This window comes from Bubalus kerabau, chromosome 17 (assembly GCF_029407905.1).
Source record: "Bubalus kerabau isolate K-KA32 ecotype Philippines breed swamp buffalo chromosome 17, PCC_UOA_SB_1v2, whole genome shotgun sequence".
NCBI classification, from domain to species: Eukaryota; Metazoa; Chordata; class Mammalia; order Artiodactyla; family Bovidae; genus Bubalus; species Bubalus kerabau.
In genome coordinates this window covers 27,870,639-27,887,079 of record NC_073640.1, presented here as the reverse complement: position 1 = coordinate 27,887,079, position 16,441 = coordinate 27,870,639, and the positions used below count along the sequence as shown (strand labels likewise).

The 16,441-nt window shown below is 46.1% G+C and overlaps 1 pseudogene; it reads right to left on the bottom strand.

The window, feature by feature from the left end:
- Window positions 1-2,773: 2,773 nt before the first annotated feature.
- Window positions 2,774-16,441, bottom strand: part of LOC129631224 (liver carboxylesterase-like) — a 28,301-nt pseudogene continuing 14,633 nt past the window's right edge.

The window sequence follows — 16,441 nt, the reverse complement described above, 5'->3', positions numbered from 1 at the left end:
CCCCATGAATCGCAGCACGCCAGGCCTCCCTGTCCATCACCAACTCCCGGAGTTCACTCAGACTCATGTCCATCGAGTCAATGATGCCATCCAGCCATCTCATCCTCTGTCGTCCCCTTCTCCTCTTGCCCCCAATCCCTCCCAGCATCAGAGTCTTTTCCAATGAGTCAACTCTTCGCATGAGGTGGCCAAAGTACTGGAGTTTCAGCTTTAGCATCATTCCTTCCAAAGAAATCCCAGGGCTGATCTTCTGAATGGACTGGTTGGATCTCTTTGCAGTCCAAGGGACTCTCAAGAGTCTTCTCCAACACCACAGTTCCAAAGCATCAATTCTTCAGTGCTCAGCCTTCTTCACAGTCCAACTCCCACATCCATACATGACCACAGGAAAAACCATAGCCTTGACTAGACGAACTTTTGTTGGCAAAGTAATGTCTCTGCTTTTGAATATGCTATCTAAGTTGGTCATAACTTTCCTTCCAAGGAGTAAGCGTCTTTTAATTTCATGGCTGCAGTCACCATCTGCAGTGATTTTGGAGCCCAAAAAAATAAAGTCTGACACTGTTTCCACTGTTTCCCCATCTATTTCCCATGAAGTGGTGGGACCGGATGCCATGATCTTCGTTTTCTGAATGTTGAGCTTTAAGCCAACTTTTTCACTCTCCACTTTCACCTTCATCAAGAGGCTTTTGAGTTACTCTTCACTTTCTGCCATAAGGGTGGTGTCATCTGCATATCTGAGGTTATTGATATTTCTCCCGGCAATCTTGATTCCAGTTTGTGTTTCTTCCAGTCCAGCGTTTCTCATGATGTACTCTGCATATAAGTTAAATAAACAGGGTGACAATATACAGCCTTGACGAACTCCTTTTCCTATTTGGAACCAGTCTGTTGTTCCATGTCCAGTTCTAAGTAAGCGTCTTTTAATTTCATGGCTGCAATCACCATCTGCAGTGATTTTGGAGCCCCCCAAAATAAAGTCTGACACTGTTTCCGACTGCTGCTGCTGCTGCTGCTTCTAAGTCGCTTCAGTCGTGTCCAACTCTGTGCGACCCCATAGACGGCAGCCCACCAGGCTCCCCTGTTCCTGGGATTCTCCAGGCAAGAACACTGGAGTGGGTTGCCATTTCCTTCTCCATTGCATGAAAGTGAAAAGTGAAAGTGAAGTTGCCCAGTCGTGTCCGACTCTTAGCGACCTCATGGACTGCAGCCCACCAGGCTCCTCTGTCCATGGGATTTTCCAGGCAAGAGTACTGGAGTGGGTTGCCATTGCCTTCTCCGCTTCTCCGACTAGTTAAGACTAAATTGGGATTTCCCGCAGCTTGCAATGAACTAAATTACCACTAGGTGGCAGCAGACACCCAGTAAAAGTCAATTCCTTTTTGACCTATAATTCTCACTTGCAAATTCAAAAGATGAGATCGTTGGATAACATTGGAAAGGGGAGTACTTAAAATTCTGGATAACTATAGCTAAATTATGTTGCTGATTAAAAAAAAAATGTATCCAGCTTTCAACCTAAAATTTTCCTTTCCCTCAGCTTCAGTAGGTCTTCCCCAGGGCCCAAAGGGGGATGGGTTTGCTGCCTTTTCCCAGTGGTTGAGAGATTTCATTTCTTAGGGGAAGAAGTGTCTGAGCAGGGCTTCTAGCCTGTCCTCCTAGGACAGGCTTTCTCTGATCTTACCACCTGTTACCAGTATTTCTCAAAGCTCCCTGAAAGAGGTCCAGGGAGAAGGGCCTGCAATGAGTAACACCCCTGTGGGTCCTTCATTTCTGAGGACTGTATACTCCCATACTCGCTCACAGTTGGCCTTTAACACTTGATTCTCATTTTAAGTCACTCTACTCACACACACAGTGACTCCATCTTCCACCTGTCAGCAGTCAGTCAGTGTTCATGGTCCCATCTCTCTTCCACAGTGCTCATCTTCCTTCAGACTTCAGGGTAATTGCCCTGCAATCTCTTTGAAATGAATCAGAAAAAGTCATGAAACTGGGAATAATCCAGATTTTTCCTGCAGAAAGTGTGGCCGTAACTTTCTTAGAGATTTCTACATCCCAGGAGAAGACAGAAGTCACCCCAGGAAATCTGAAAGAGACAGTTTTCAGGTGATACTCCTGGGACTCACTTCAGGGTGGTCACTGCTTGGATCTGATGTGGTTCAGACCGCAGAGAGGGTTCACATGAGTTGTTGGAAGAGATGGCCCCAGGGAGGGGCCTGGAAGGATAATATGTAAGTTGAAGAAAGCACTGTAGACCTGTGAGAGGGCCAGTAAGGGCCAGGCAGCCACGCCACGTCGCCATGCCCCGTCCCCCTCTTTCCCACTCCAGGACATCCTCAGTCTGTGTCGCCTTCATCTCTACAGGTAGCTCCGCATGGAGGAGGGGGACACGGCACTCTGGTCCCCCACATCCTCTCATTGGCGTTGTGGATGGCCCTGAGACATGGAGCGATGCAGCGGCCCCCTCAGCACCTCCTATGGCCCAGCCCGCCCCACTCTGCATGTCCAGAGGTCAAGCCAGAACGGCCAGAGCACCTTCCTGCCGATGGTGCCCACTGCCTTCATCCTTCTCTCACTGAGGAGGATGACTTTATTCCAGTGCAAGACAAAGACATTGACTTGGTCCCCAAAAGAACGTTTATTTCCAAATTGAGGCCACAGAAACAGAAACTCCCCCTCCCTGACCTCTGCCACTCCCATTAAATAATTCCTCAGCCTCCAAAATAAGACGCCTCTTTGGCACATAAACATTTCTAGAGAAACCCCCCGTTTACAGCTCAACATGTTTTGACTGTGGTGCCTTCTTTGTTGCCTCCTGGGACAGAAAGCCACTTTCTCACTTTTCAGCTTCTTGGCTGCCCGAGTGTTGACACCAATCTGAAGGTACCCTTCTTTCTGGTCATACGCTGGCCAGTGGGGAAGCCCCTTCCCATTGGGGTTCCTAGAACAAAATCAAACAGAAATTCCCCAAAGCTGCTGTGTGGTCTTGGACCTCTGAGATTGTCAGGGACCCCCTGGCTTCATTTCTGCCAAAGGCTCATATGCCTCCAGAGATAGGAGGCTGACCATGTCCTGGGCAGCCAATCTATCATGGGGAGCTCTCACCTCAGAGGTCACAGGGCGGGGCGTTTGACCATCACACACTGGAAGCTCCCCCCACCCCACAGACACGCCCAACCCCACTCCATGTCTGCCAGCAGCTCACCCATTCCGAGCAAAGTTGGCCCAAAATTTCATCACCATCTTGCTGAGGTTGATCTCTTCTTCTGAGGCACCATCTGTGGGGAGGGGACAAAGCCAATGCTGCTCAAAGAGTGATTCATGGGCAGTAGCAGAACTTGAGAAATGGTTAATAAATTCAGAAATGGGGGCCTTACTCCAGACCTACTGAGTCTAAGCCTGCATTTTTAGAAGATCTTGGGTAACACAAGTGGACTTTAAACTTGACAGTTACTGACTGAGACTGGGCTCAGTGAAGGGCTGCAGTCGATCCATAAGCTGACTGCCTTGTCTTCTGTGCCCACGCGACTGCCTTTCCGCCTTCAGTGTTTCAGGGACACACCCCAGGGCTGCTGCTAGAGTAACCCCACTCCCAGGATGCTCTCCTTTGGGTCTTTTCTCGGTGTCCTTGATCCACACACATTTTCACAGAATCCGGAAAATAACCGAGCTCCAAGATCCCGCAAAAGTCACCCAAGCAGGAAATGCTCGGAGGCATTGTGTGTAATGAGCAGTTCTGTGATGTGCCACACACAATTTGTCTATAACCGCTAATGGTTAAGGCATTGAAGACATCTGTGAAAAGATTTTATTTTTTTTAATATTACACACCTAGATATACTATGATATTAAAAGATATGAGTTTTAGACAGATAGATGATTGGATAGAGAGACATACATGTTAGTCCTGATTCAAGGTTAATAACAGCTCTAACTTTACCCTCACGCACATTCTGATGTGTTCTTGTGAGGGCAGAGTGAGTGGTGGCCTTCTAGCCCTGAGCAGGGCCCTGCGGGTGGCCCAGCTCCCGTCTTGCTGATGCCCAGTCTGGATTCTTACAGTGACCAGGGTGAGGGCACAAGGATTCACATTCTCCATCGGGTTCATTAGAGCAAAAGGATGGTTGGGACCTTTGTCCTTCCACCCTGTTATGGTGAATTCAGGAAACTAAGACCTGGAGAGAAGGAGGAACCTGCCCAAGGTCACCAAATAAACTTGAACCCAGATCTCCTAACTCCAAGTTTATAGTCACCAAAGGGCCATCACCTTGCAAAACTGGAACCCCGAAGACAGAGGAGAGTTCATCCCCGTGGTCCCCTATCACTGTCTTGGATTTCAGCTCTGATGAGAATCTTGGGTGATACTGAAACTCGTACATGTAGGTCGGGACTCCAGCATCTGGAAAACATGGATTCATACACGGTTCATTTCAGCAGACGCACACCTGATGGTATCAAGTTCTCCAGGGGGCTGTGAGCAACCAGGAAATTGGGGGCACGCCTAGTCCTGAGTGAATAACAACAGTATTAATAGCAGCTGCCCACTGTGAGAACCAACCGTGTGCCAACCTTGTGTGTTCCTACAGGAAGCCCCTGGTTATGAGCACATGAAAAATTTCGGAAAAATTTCATCACTTGTTTAAGGGTGCGTAGTTGGTAGAGGTGGAAAAGGATTTGAGCTGGGTATTTATTGAATGAGTAAGTGAAGAGTGAATGAATGAATGTTGAAACCTTGAGTAGCTCCATTCTAAATAAATATAGGGGCACTGGGTCAGTTCACATAAGCCCCTTTTGATCATCCATGCACAAGGATGTCCATACATGCACACTTTATTGTATTTCATTGCTGACAGGCTAGTCTTCATTTCCTTTGAGAATACCTGCAGCCTGACAGGTGTCTTCCATTATGTCCATTTTTGAACCTTTCCAGTGATTTTCACATGTATTCCAAGAAGAGTGAAGTAAATTCAAGTTGTGAGCCTGAAAGTGTGGATTTAAATACAAACCTATGCAGAAAGGGGAAAATTTGCTCCCCGTGTCTCAGGAAACCTCAATCCAGTATTTCCTTTTTGTCCGTCCTCTCACATGTCTTGATTCCTGCGTGGCTCAGGGAGTGTGCAGCAGTGGCAGAACGGAGAAGGGGCTGAGGAGGGGGACAGTCCCTCTCTCCTGGCCTCTCTCCTCGCCTCCCCTCCTCTCCCCTCTCTCCACCCCTTCTCGAAGCCCCAAGAAGAGTCAGTTTTCCTGCTGATGCTTCAGCAGAGATGCTCATCTTGTTCCTTCAGGGATAACTCGTGGGCCCCCCACCTGGGGAGCTCTGTGCTTTGCACTGATCGTTATGCCACAGCCAGTGACTGTAATGGGGAAGGGCCAGGCCCCAAGGCAGACTGGTGGGGAGATATCACAACACCCCCTCCCCGCCTTGGGGATACTATCACATTTGGAAAATGCCAAAAAAAAAAAAAGAAAGGAAAATGAACAAAATGATCACTTATAATCGCACTGCTCAGAGTGCAGAGTGCTCTGTTAATATTTCAGAACTTATTCCACTTATGCATATAAAATTATGATACTATTGATAATTACGTGTTATTACATATGCCCATAATAATTGCTTCATGTCATTAAAATTTCCCAACAAAGTAGTTTAACAATATATGCCATCCCAACAGGAGGACGTAAAATAATTTGTTTAATTGCCTCCCTCATCTCCCACCTTTGCACTTTGGTTTAGCAAGAGGTGGTTTTTGGAAGAAGCAATCCTCTGTGGTCCCACAAGCCACTTATTAAACAGTTGCTTCAAGGCTGTGGGCTTCCCTGGTGGTTCAGATGATAAAGTATCTGTCTGCAATGCTGGAGACCCAGGTTTGATCCCTGGGTCAAGAAGATCCCCTGGAGAAGGAAATGGCAACCCACTCCAGTACTCTTGCCTGGAAAATCTCATGGACAGAGGAGCCTGGTAGGCTACAGTCCATGGTGTCGCAAAGAGTTGGACACGACTAAGTGACTTTACTTTACTTCAATGTCAAGCAGAGAATGCTGTAAGGAGGGGCTTTAACCTTGGCTCCACCATTTTAAAGTTTTAGAAAGAACTCATGATCCAGCCATAGGGGAAAGAACTTTCATGAATGGGAGAAATTATTTTTGGGAGCATATTGCCCAAAAGATATTTTTGTTCATTTTTTTCTTTTTAACATTTCTGGCTTAAACTTCTGAGATTTATTAAATTCCTACAACCACAACACAAGTCTTCAAAAGAATAAGTAGGGCACAGGTTTGAATAGTAACATTTGGGAACAATAAGAAAAGCAGAGGGAAGGAAAGAGCTAGCAATAAAAAATACACAAATTTAAACAGTGTGATGTTCTTTTTTCTCTATTTGGTAAGGAGGGGCTTATGAAATTGGCAGCATTATTTTTATTTTTTAATCTGAGTATCTTAACAGAGAGAATTAAGAAATACTCATTCTTATATACTGGAAGCAATTTCACAATATGTATCAAGAACTTTAAAATGGTCCTACAAGCTAGCCTAGTAATTAAACCTTTAGTAACCAAATCTAAAAAAAATATCATCAGAGATTTCGTTAAAGATATATGCACATCAGGCTGAGCATAATATTTTACAGCATCAAAGTATGGTCAGCCTGCCTCAATATCCAGTAGGACAGGAATACTAAAGTAAATTTTAATGTATTATTCCATGAGATAATGGATGTTTTTTATGAGTTTTCATTGACATTGAGGAAATGCTTACCATATAGGATTCCATGAAAAAAACACAATATAAAATTAATATTTAAATTATATGTAAGTCATGGGAAGATTAATGAAGAAAATATGTCAAAAATTTATAGCTGATATTTCTATGAATTTTGAAGGCTTCCAAGGTTAGAGCTAGCTTTGACTAGAAATTTGACTAGAAACTAGAAATTTCTAGTTTCTTCTTTATGTGTTTCCATATTTTCAAAATGTTCTACAACTATAAGATGTTAATTTTTATATTCAGAATAAGTTCTCTTCTGTATAAAAAAAGACTTAAGACAAGTACAAAAAGTTAAAAAAAGAAAAGCATAATGTTAATGAAGTCTGGCAATTCCAAGCAAAAATGACTCTGATGGTGGTCCGACACATCCTGACTCACCCAAGATGACTGGGTCAACAGACAATGAAGCAGAGGAAACCACATGTATGGAGAGACAAGACCACTTTGTGAAAGCACAGCTCTGACCCCAGGCCGCCCCTGGCTGAAGAGCTTCATCAAGACCCTAGGGAGGAGGAAGGGTAACCAGAACCTATCCATGACTGTATTGAACTGGGGGGACCTGGTAGGTCAGCTGTAGCTACTTTTTATTATGCTTATAGAGTCCCAAATTCTAAAACCCTTCTAGCATGGTTAGAAAGAGTGATCTGGGTCAGAGAACCACGTCCTGCCTTGCAGAATAGGTGAGAGATAGCTCCTGGAAAGGGAGGGTCCTGTGAGGACCTCAGCAAGGCACTCCAAAAGGATACCTCCTGTCCAGGTGAGCTCCTCCATCCTTGGCCTCATGCCCCTAGGGCCCCCTCACACACAGTCTTGGGATATGCTAAAAGGTCCTGCGATAGACCCAGCACACACTGGCATGGAACAAGGCCAGCTGCAGACATCAACATTCTCCAGACCACTTGCCCCATACCTCCCTCTGCTCAGTCCTTTGGGTTTTCTTCATCCCAGACAACATTCCTGATCCAACACTTGGCCTCATGCTATCTCAGCTCCACTGGTTAACAAACTAGTCTGAAGCTATCTCTGACCTTGGAAGGCTTCTAAGACAAAACCTCCAATATTTGCCCTGTGGCCCCACAGACTACTGTAATTCAGGTGAGGGACCCCAGGGCAGAGACTGTTGGTGTCTCCCCATGTCCCCTGCTTCTGGGCACACTGGCCAGAGCTCCACCTCCTGCATCTGTAGCTCTTTGCCTGAAGTCTTCGACAGCCAGAGACCACTCTGCCCACATGTGCAGCAGCTTAAAGCACCAGGGAATTAACTGCCCTTGGGAACAGCCTTCAACTGATGACTCATCAAAGCTGGAGGATAAATACCCCAGCTCTCTTGCCACTGACTGGGGAAAACCCTGAGCCATATCTTCTGCTGATTTCCCAGTGATTCCCCAGCCCCAGGTGTCCATGCTGGATACTCGCTTGACAGCACAGTGTAGACTGACTTCCTTGTCCATTCATGTCACTTCTCCACTCCTCTACCAGTGTTATCTGGGATCACCTCCAAATATACTACCTGCATTTAGATCCTTTTCTCAGAGTCTGCTTCTGGTGGAAATCAAAATAGGACAGTGCCCCACCCCTGGCTATATGGAATGTATCTTGAAGTTTTCTTATACCTTTCTGTGCTGAGGGTTAAGACAGAATACAGTGTGACGCTGGTGGGGTCAGGGTCCCTCTCCTGTCCAATGTCGAAGACTCACCTCTGTGGTGGCAGGCTGTGTTCACAGACGGGACACCAAACAACCCATCTGCAATCAAGTCCAGGAGCAGGTCTTTCTTTTGGACAGGGTCATGTGTCCCTCCTAAATACTTGTCAGTGGCCACTGGAGCCAGTTCCTCAGGGATGTTCTGAAATAGATCAAACGTTAAAGTGACCACCAAGCCCTAGTGAACAGCCCTGGCTTCCCCAGCCAGGGAGGAAAGCTTGCATTAATGGTGAACTTCTCAGGCCCCATGCCACCACTCCTGCCCACCCCTGGTGGTGAGGTGGAAAGGCAGAAAAATAGGAGCTGAATCCCCCCGACCCCTAGCCCCAGTCTTCATTTTGCCATCAGATGCTCGGAAATTGGAAACAAGCCCCTACCCCTCTTTGGTGCTCAGCCAGTTTCTGTGATTTCTAGAGTCTTACAAGGATGGGGTAGGACTTCCACACGAGTGACGTGGCCATCTCCTGGTCCATCTTGCCTGCAGTGAGTGGGAAGCCCATGAGCTGTTAAAACAAAGGTTAAGCAATTGTGAAATCATCAGGAAATAGCAGGAAAAACCAAAGTGACCAACAGACCAAACTAAATGGAGGCTGAAGGTCACTTTGTCATGCATTTTTGATGAGTTTCGGACTCAAATGGACTTTCATATCCAGAGACCAAGGAGTGTAAAGAGGATAATGTAATTGTTAAGGGAAGCTGTCCTAGTCCTTGTGTGTGTGTGTGTATATCTGTGTGTGTGTGTATGTGTGTGTGTGTGTGTGTGTGTGTGTAGACACACACACAGACAAACAATTAGAGTCCCCAGAGTGGTCCAGACAGAGAGGGAAGATTTCGGCCAGCCTAGGGTTGAAGCGAAGGGCTCTGGGGCAGATGACACGGATCCCACAAATACCCCACCTGTGTCAGATAACTGTAAAAAAAAAGTGAAAGTGTTAGTAGCTCAGTCATGTCTGACTCTTTGCAACCCCATCGACTGTAGCCCAACAGGCTCCTCTGTTTGTGGAATTCTCCAGGCAAGAATACTGGAGTGGGTAACCATTCCCTTCTCCAGGGGATCTTTCCGACCCAGGGGCTTTACAGGCAGATTTGCTAGTCAGATAACTGAGAAAGCCCCAAATCCTGCCATTATGACTTTGGTCCTTTGGTATAACCTCTGAAATCATTCTGAAGAACCGCAGAACTACAACTCCATTAAAGCTCAGCCCTAAGAGACTAGACCAAACTCCAGGACAGCTAAAGAAGGCTTAAGGCCATGTCCCCAGGATGACCGCAGGCCCCCTTCAAGAGCTCTGGGCTGCCAGGAGATTTTACTGTTTGTTTCCGCCAAAGCCTGGTGATAGGCAGGTAGGTCCCTGAACTCCCTCTTAGAGCAGTTACTTTAGAACTCTTGTAATTATAAATCTTTTCTTTGTCCCTTTACATGTAAATCTACCACCCAAAGCTGTTTCCTCCAGGACCTGAGAGCCATCTCTATGAAAAACAAACATGCAGGGGATAATTCTTGCTCTGTCCTCCAGTCCCTGTGAAAAGATAAAGGCCTAAGTTCAGTGGGAACCTTGATTCTACACCACTGCCTCCTGTCATAAAGACAGAAGTTTGTTTCTTCTCCAGATAAATGCCAGCTAACAAATCCAGGTGGTCCAGTCACATGGACAATCCACCCCACCCCACCCCACTCCCACCCGCTCCTTAAATAAGCTCCAGGCTTTCATTTCAGGGATTGGATTCAGTTCACGATGGATCTTTTCCCTAGAGCAGGGGTGTAACTGAATCAAATCTGTTACCACGTCACCTAGTGTTCGGCTTTGTTTATCTTTGGCAGAAGGGAAAGCCCTTCCTAACTTTTGAAGTCAATTTTAACCCAGGAGGAAGGAGGCTCCTCTGACTCTTTCCGTGAGATGAGTGAGAGCATGGGTGACCAGGGGTGATTTGTGGGGAAAGCATGAAAACAGCAAGCCCGAGGGGAGAGGCTGCAGGTCCCAGGCCTCACTCTCCAGAACCCCCGAGCCCCTGGCCCCATCCAGGCCTTGGGTTTCATCTGCCCAGTGACGATCTCTACCGGCCCTCCCAGAACCAGCATTTCAGGATCCATGGATGGGGGGACAATCACAGAGTGTGTGGGGACGTGGGTCCCCAGGGCTACATCTCCCAGATGACAGTGTGGACCATCGGAGATAGTTTCCATGGAAATGTCAACTTTTGTATGACAGGGACAGCTGGCCTGGTCCCAGAGAGGGGTCTGTGACCAGAGATGGGAGGGTGATGGGATGGGAGACAAGTCTATGAGGCCTGCGCTTTCTCACCAAAGGCAGAATCCAGCCAAACTCTTGCTTGTTGATTCCGACAATGTAGGGAACGGTGTTGAAGTTCTTTTCAGCCAACATCTCTTCTGGCATCTTTGCAGCAGCACTCCGTCAACCACGGTGGGCAGGAAAGGATAGGTCTGGGGAAGAGGGCAGAGTATTGTCTGTGCTTCCCCTTCCAGGTCACACCCGCATCCCCGTCTCCACCTGCCGGAGCTCACAACCAGTATCACACACCTGAGTCCTAACAAAGGGGGATAACTCTGTGGACCCCAGAGGGTAGAACTCTGACCAGGGGACAGCAGTGGTCAGGTGATGGGGACAGATCTTCAGTCAATTTGGTATAAAAATATATAATATAATGTGCATATATTTGAAGTATCTATGTATATGTCTCTTTCCAGTCTCATTCAGCTCTCAGTATTTGTGGTACTTAAGCTCTAAAAACTTACTGTGACGGACTTCCCTGGTGGTCCCCCACTTAAGAGACTGTCTGCCAATGCAGGGGACATGGGGTTTAATCCCTGGTCCGGGAAGATTCCACAGACCTCAGGGCAACTAAGCCAATAAGGGCTCAGTGGTTCCCTGGGTGATGCAACTGTAAATCCCTTGGCCATCAGCCTCAACAGTGCCGCCCACTACGCTTTTTTTTTTTAATCCGCCTTCATCTCATAAAATCACAAACATAGCTTGTTTTTCATGGCTTCGTCACATGCTATAGATGTTAATTTAGCATATTCCTAAGCAGCTCAACGAACTGATCGGCAAATAATCTTTTCCTTATTCTGGATGCTCCGCATTGTTGATTAATTAACACTGAATTCTTGACCAGCAGCACTGTCATCCATGCCTGAAGGCAGTTTGTCTAATACTCGTATTTCTCACAAGTCAGACACGTCGTAGGCTGCCTGCACTTAGGCACACTAGACAGCCCTTCTGTCTGTGGTCGGGGATTATTTTAAACAGCAAAACTGACAACACAAAACTCAAGAATGCAAAAGGTGGCACTAAATAGGACCATGAAAAGATATGTTAATGATATTAGAGATGAAACAAAAAGACAAAAATGTAGCTCCTTGTTTGATCTCTGTGAAGAAAAGGGAACCCTCCTACACTGGTGGTGGGAATGTAAATTTGTGGAGCCACCATGCAGAATGGTATGGAGGTTCCTTAAAAAGCTAAAAATATTATCATATGACCCTGCAATCCCACTCCGAGGCATATATCCACAGAAAACTCTAATTCAAAAAGACACATGCATCTCAATGTTCACAACAGCCCTATTTACAGTAGCCAAGACATGAAAGCAATCTAAATGTCCATCGACAGATAAATGGATAAAGAAGATATGGAACATATGATGGAATATTACTCAGCCATGAAAAAGGATGAAACAATGCCATTTGCAGTAACATGGGTGGCCTCAGGGATTACATACTAGGTGAAGTAAGTCAGAAAGAGAAGGACAAATGCCATATGATATCACTTATATGTGGAATCTAAAATATGATGCAAATGAACTTATTTACAAAACAAAACAGACTCACAGACAGAAAACAAACTATAGTTACCAAAGGGGAAAAGGGGTCGAGTGGGGATAAATTAGGAGTTTGGGATTAGCAGATACAAACTCCTATATATAAAACAGATAAGCAACAAGACCCTACAGAGGGAGCTATATTCAATATCCTGTAATAAACCATGGAGAAGGAAATGGCAACCCACTCCAGTGTTCTTGCCTGGAGAATCCCAGGGATGGGGGATCCTGGTGGGCTGCCGTCTCTGGGGTTGCACAGAGTCGGACACAACTGAAGTGACTTAGTAGTAGTAGTAGTAGTAATAAACCATAATGGAAAATAATATTAAAAAGATTGTGTATATATATGTAGAGTTGAATCATTTCGCTATATACCAGAAACCAGTCCAACACTACAAATCTACTTAAAAAAAAAACAACTTTGTTGAATGACTAAGTCTCATTTGATCCTCTCTACACCTTTTAAGGTAAGACTCCCCAGGGAGTCTGCAGAGAGGCCAGGACTGAGATGCCACAGAAGTAATGCAATCAGAACCTGGTGAAGGGAAGCGTTGGAAGGTGGGAGGAGACGAAGGAGATGGGAGGCTGCTGTTGGAGTTTCCCACGTGGCTGGGAGGAGGGTGGTGTCCTGAGGACTCAGACTCATGACTCCTTTCCCCACATCCCTGCAAACAGTGCGACTTGCACAGTCAGTCAACCTGAAACCCCCCAGGAGATGATCCGGGCTCCTCCTGGAGGCTTCTGAAGAGTCCCTTACCCAGTCATCTCCACCCTCCACAGTGGAGGTTTCTCGTTCACCTTCTCCCAACAGGGCGTTTTCAGGAATGTAAACAAGACCATGGGCTGGTTGGGGACAGGGACACAGAGTTGATGATGGAGAGCACTGCCCGGGGGTCAGGGTACTGGGTTCTAGTCTGATGACTGGTCTCCTCCTGGGGCCACCCGGACATTACTCTATCCCTCTCCAGGCATCAGCAGGGTAAACACAAGGAGCTACTATGGCTTCGCTTATGGGAGAATTCCTGTCATTCATATGTAACTGGAGCTTAAAGGTGTCAAGACTTAAAACCCATAATTAAGAAAGCAAAGGTCCTTACCTTTGTTGGGTCTCCCAAGAAATCAAGAGTGAAAAAGTTCTGTGAAGACAAAGACAGAGGTTGTGGTGAGGAGGCTTGCTGGGAGGAAAGCTGACCTCTGTGAGCTGTCCCAAAGGTACCAAGTGCTCCCTCCTGGCGCCACCCTGGCTGGGCTGAAAGGAAGCGGGCACGACACCCTCCCCTGGGCACCAGCACAGGGAGCAGGTGTGGGATGGGGCAGGGGAGCTCTGCAGAGGACTGATGGTGCCTGCCCTGCCCTCCACCCATTTCCCCTTCTTCTTCCTCCAGGCAACAACACCCTGATTTTCCTTTGGGGGACCCCCTCTCCCCAACTCTCACTCCATGATTACAGGCATCTGTATGTGACCTCCAGCGCACCAAATCCCTGAATACAGGGACTACTTCAGCGGTGGACATGCGCCCATGTCAGTTCAATACAGTTTACCCAAAACTTTTGCTGGAGTTATTGGGAAAGAGGGTTTCTAAGCAGATAGGATGTAAGACTAGAGTATTGTTGTTTAACTTCCCTAGGGGCCAGATCTGCCTAAGAGTGAAGCCAACACAGAAAGGTAAAAGCTGAGGGATAGAGACTGATTCTTAATAGCATCATATGTGCATCCAGATCCAGTCACGCCAGAAGCCGTCAACTCCTGGACTTGTCAGTGAGTTACCAGAAGATTCTGTCACAATATATTCCTCTCTCTTCTCAAAGCACTTTGAGATGAGTTTTCTCATCTTGCATTAGAAAATCCTGACTCATACAAACTCACTGAAAATTCTCTTTGTTGTAAGTTTACCACGATTGTACTGACATTATTGTTATACTGTAGCTAACAGGCCTGACCAGTATGTAGAAGGTCACCAAAAACGGTCTCTCCATTATGTGTTGTAGCCCTGCAATCCAGGTGCGTGTGTCCATGTGTGTGTGTGTCTATGTGTGTGTACTAGGGTGAGAAGGTAACCATGGAAACACTTCCACATGATCTCAGAAAACTCAGGAGGATTATAGAGGCTCTGGGTTTTACCAAAGTTACCAATTCTCCCTTTATAAACTGGACCTCATGTGCCACATTGAGAGGTGCTGAAATAAACTCACATCCTTTCAGGCATTAGAAGGCAGTTGTGTTTTCATTCTTTGAACATATTGGTCACATCATGTGAGCCTGAGAAGTCAGGATCTAAGTCCCAAGGCCACACTGGAAAGGGCTCAGAGTCCAGTGTTAGAGACTTGTTTCTGGGGGTCCAGGAATACCCTCCGGAGTCCAGACAGAGAGCCCAGGTGCTTAGGTTCCTCTGGGCTTTCTTTCAAACCCTCCCCGATAGAGGGGATAGTTTCTATTGGCCCGGGTGCTATATTTCTGGGTGATCGTCCTGCTGTGGCTTCTCTGTGATGATGCACTGCCACAGACATCCATCAAGCCTCACAGGTCACCTTCTCTGTGAAGCATCCTTGCTTAGTACAACAAATACTTCCCCTCTCTGTATGCCTACCACACAGGGCCCACAAAGTATGTGGCTGCGTTTCTCCCTGGAAAGTTCCTTGTGAGCAGGGACGATATAGCTGATTCACGTTCACATCACCCTCCCTGCTACCACCCCTCCCCGCCGCACACACACTTAACCTAGATACATGGATGGATGAAGTGGTCAGTAGGTGGAGTACTGGTGAGTCAGATGGACAAGTGGATACGTGGAGATGGGTGATGGATGGATCACTTATTGGAGGGATGGATGATGGAGTGACAATACTGGTGTGTGGATGGTGCATGGATAATGAATAATAGATGAATGAAAAGTTTTGAATGGATTTGTGGACTGGATAGAGGAATGATAAGATAGATGAATAAATGGATGGATGGTTGGATAGATTAATGGGTTGATGTACAGTTTTCCTAGAATAACAACTGAGGCAGAGTCTTAAAAAAATCTAGAAAAGTGGCCCACGGTTGGCTTAAAAATGAAAAGGTTTCTAATTTAACTAAGATAAATTGTGATAATCTTTCCAAAAATATTTGTTTTTTATATTTCTGTCCCTAAAGTTCAGGATGGTAGTTAACCTCTGAAATACACAATGTTTAATTTTTAAAAATATATCTAAAAATGAGAATAGAAAAAATAAGTTTTGATGGATCTAGAGGATTATTAATTGTTCATTATGTTCTTTTTTTGACTTTGCTAAAGTTTGAGAGATTCATAATAATAAAGAAAAACAGTTCACCATTCAGATCCAGAGGCTGACACTGCTCCTGGGAGGTGAGAAACTGTCCCAGGTAATTTTCCTAGGGCAAGAGGACTGAAGCTGAAATGGTGAAGCCTGGAGCCATGTTTCCAGGGTTGGGGGCTTGTTTTTCCAAGAGAACTGATGCACTTACCATCTTTTGTGTTATCTCCAAGAGCTCGTCCTCCGTCTTCTGGCGCAGGCAGTGAACAAGGACAGCCGAGGTGATGGTTTTGCACCCAGCAAAGGCAGCAATTCACTACAGAGATCACAGGTGACAGCAGAATTCAAGAGTCACTTCTCTTCCCTCCGTCAATACCGAGGTGTTCTGTCCCAACCTCAATTTCTAAAGGCAGCCAGAGGTAGCAGAAAACACCCGAGACCAGGACTTCCCTGGTGGTCCAGTGGTTAAGAATCCGCCTGCCAATGCAGGGGATCCAGGTTCGATCCCTGGTCTGGGAGGATTCCATCTGCTGCAGGGCAACTAAAGCCACGCACCACAACTGCTGAAGCCCCTGCACCCCAGACCCCATGCTCTGTAACAAGAGAACCCACCACAGTGAGAAGCCTGTGCACCACAACTAGAGAAAGCCTGCACACAGCAACAAACCCAGAACAGTCAAAAATAAATACATGATTAAAAAATCATAATAATAAAATTAAAGTTTAAAACACTAAAAAAAAAAAAAAAAGAAGAAGAAGAAGAAAGAAAAAGAAAATGCTCCAGACCAGTTTGCGTGGGTCCTGGGTCCCAGTCATGCCGATTATACAGCCTCTGCTCTGTTACTTTATGTCTGTTAAAATGGGCAAAATAT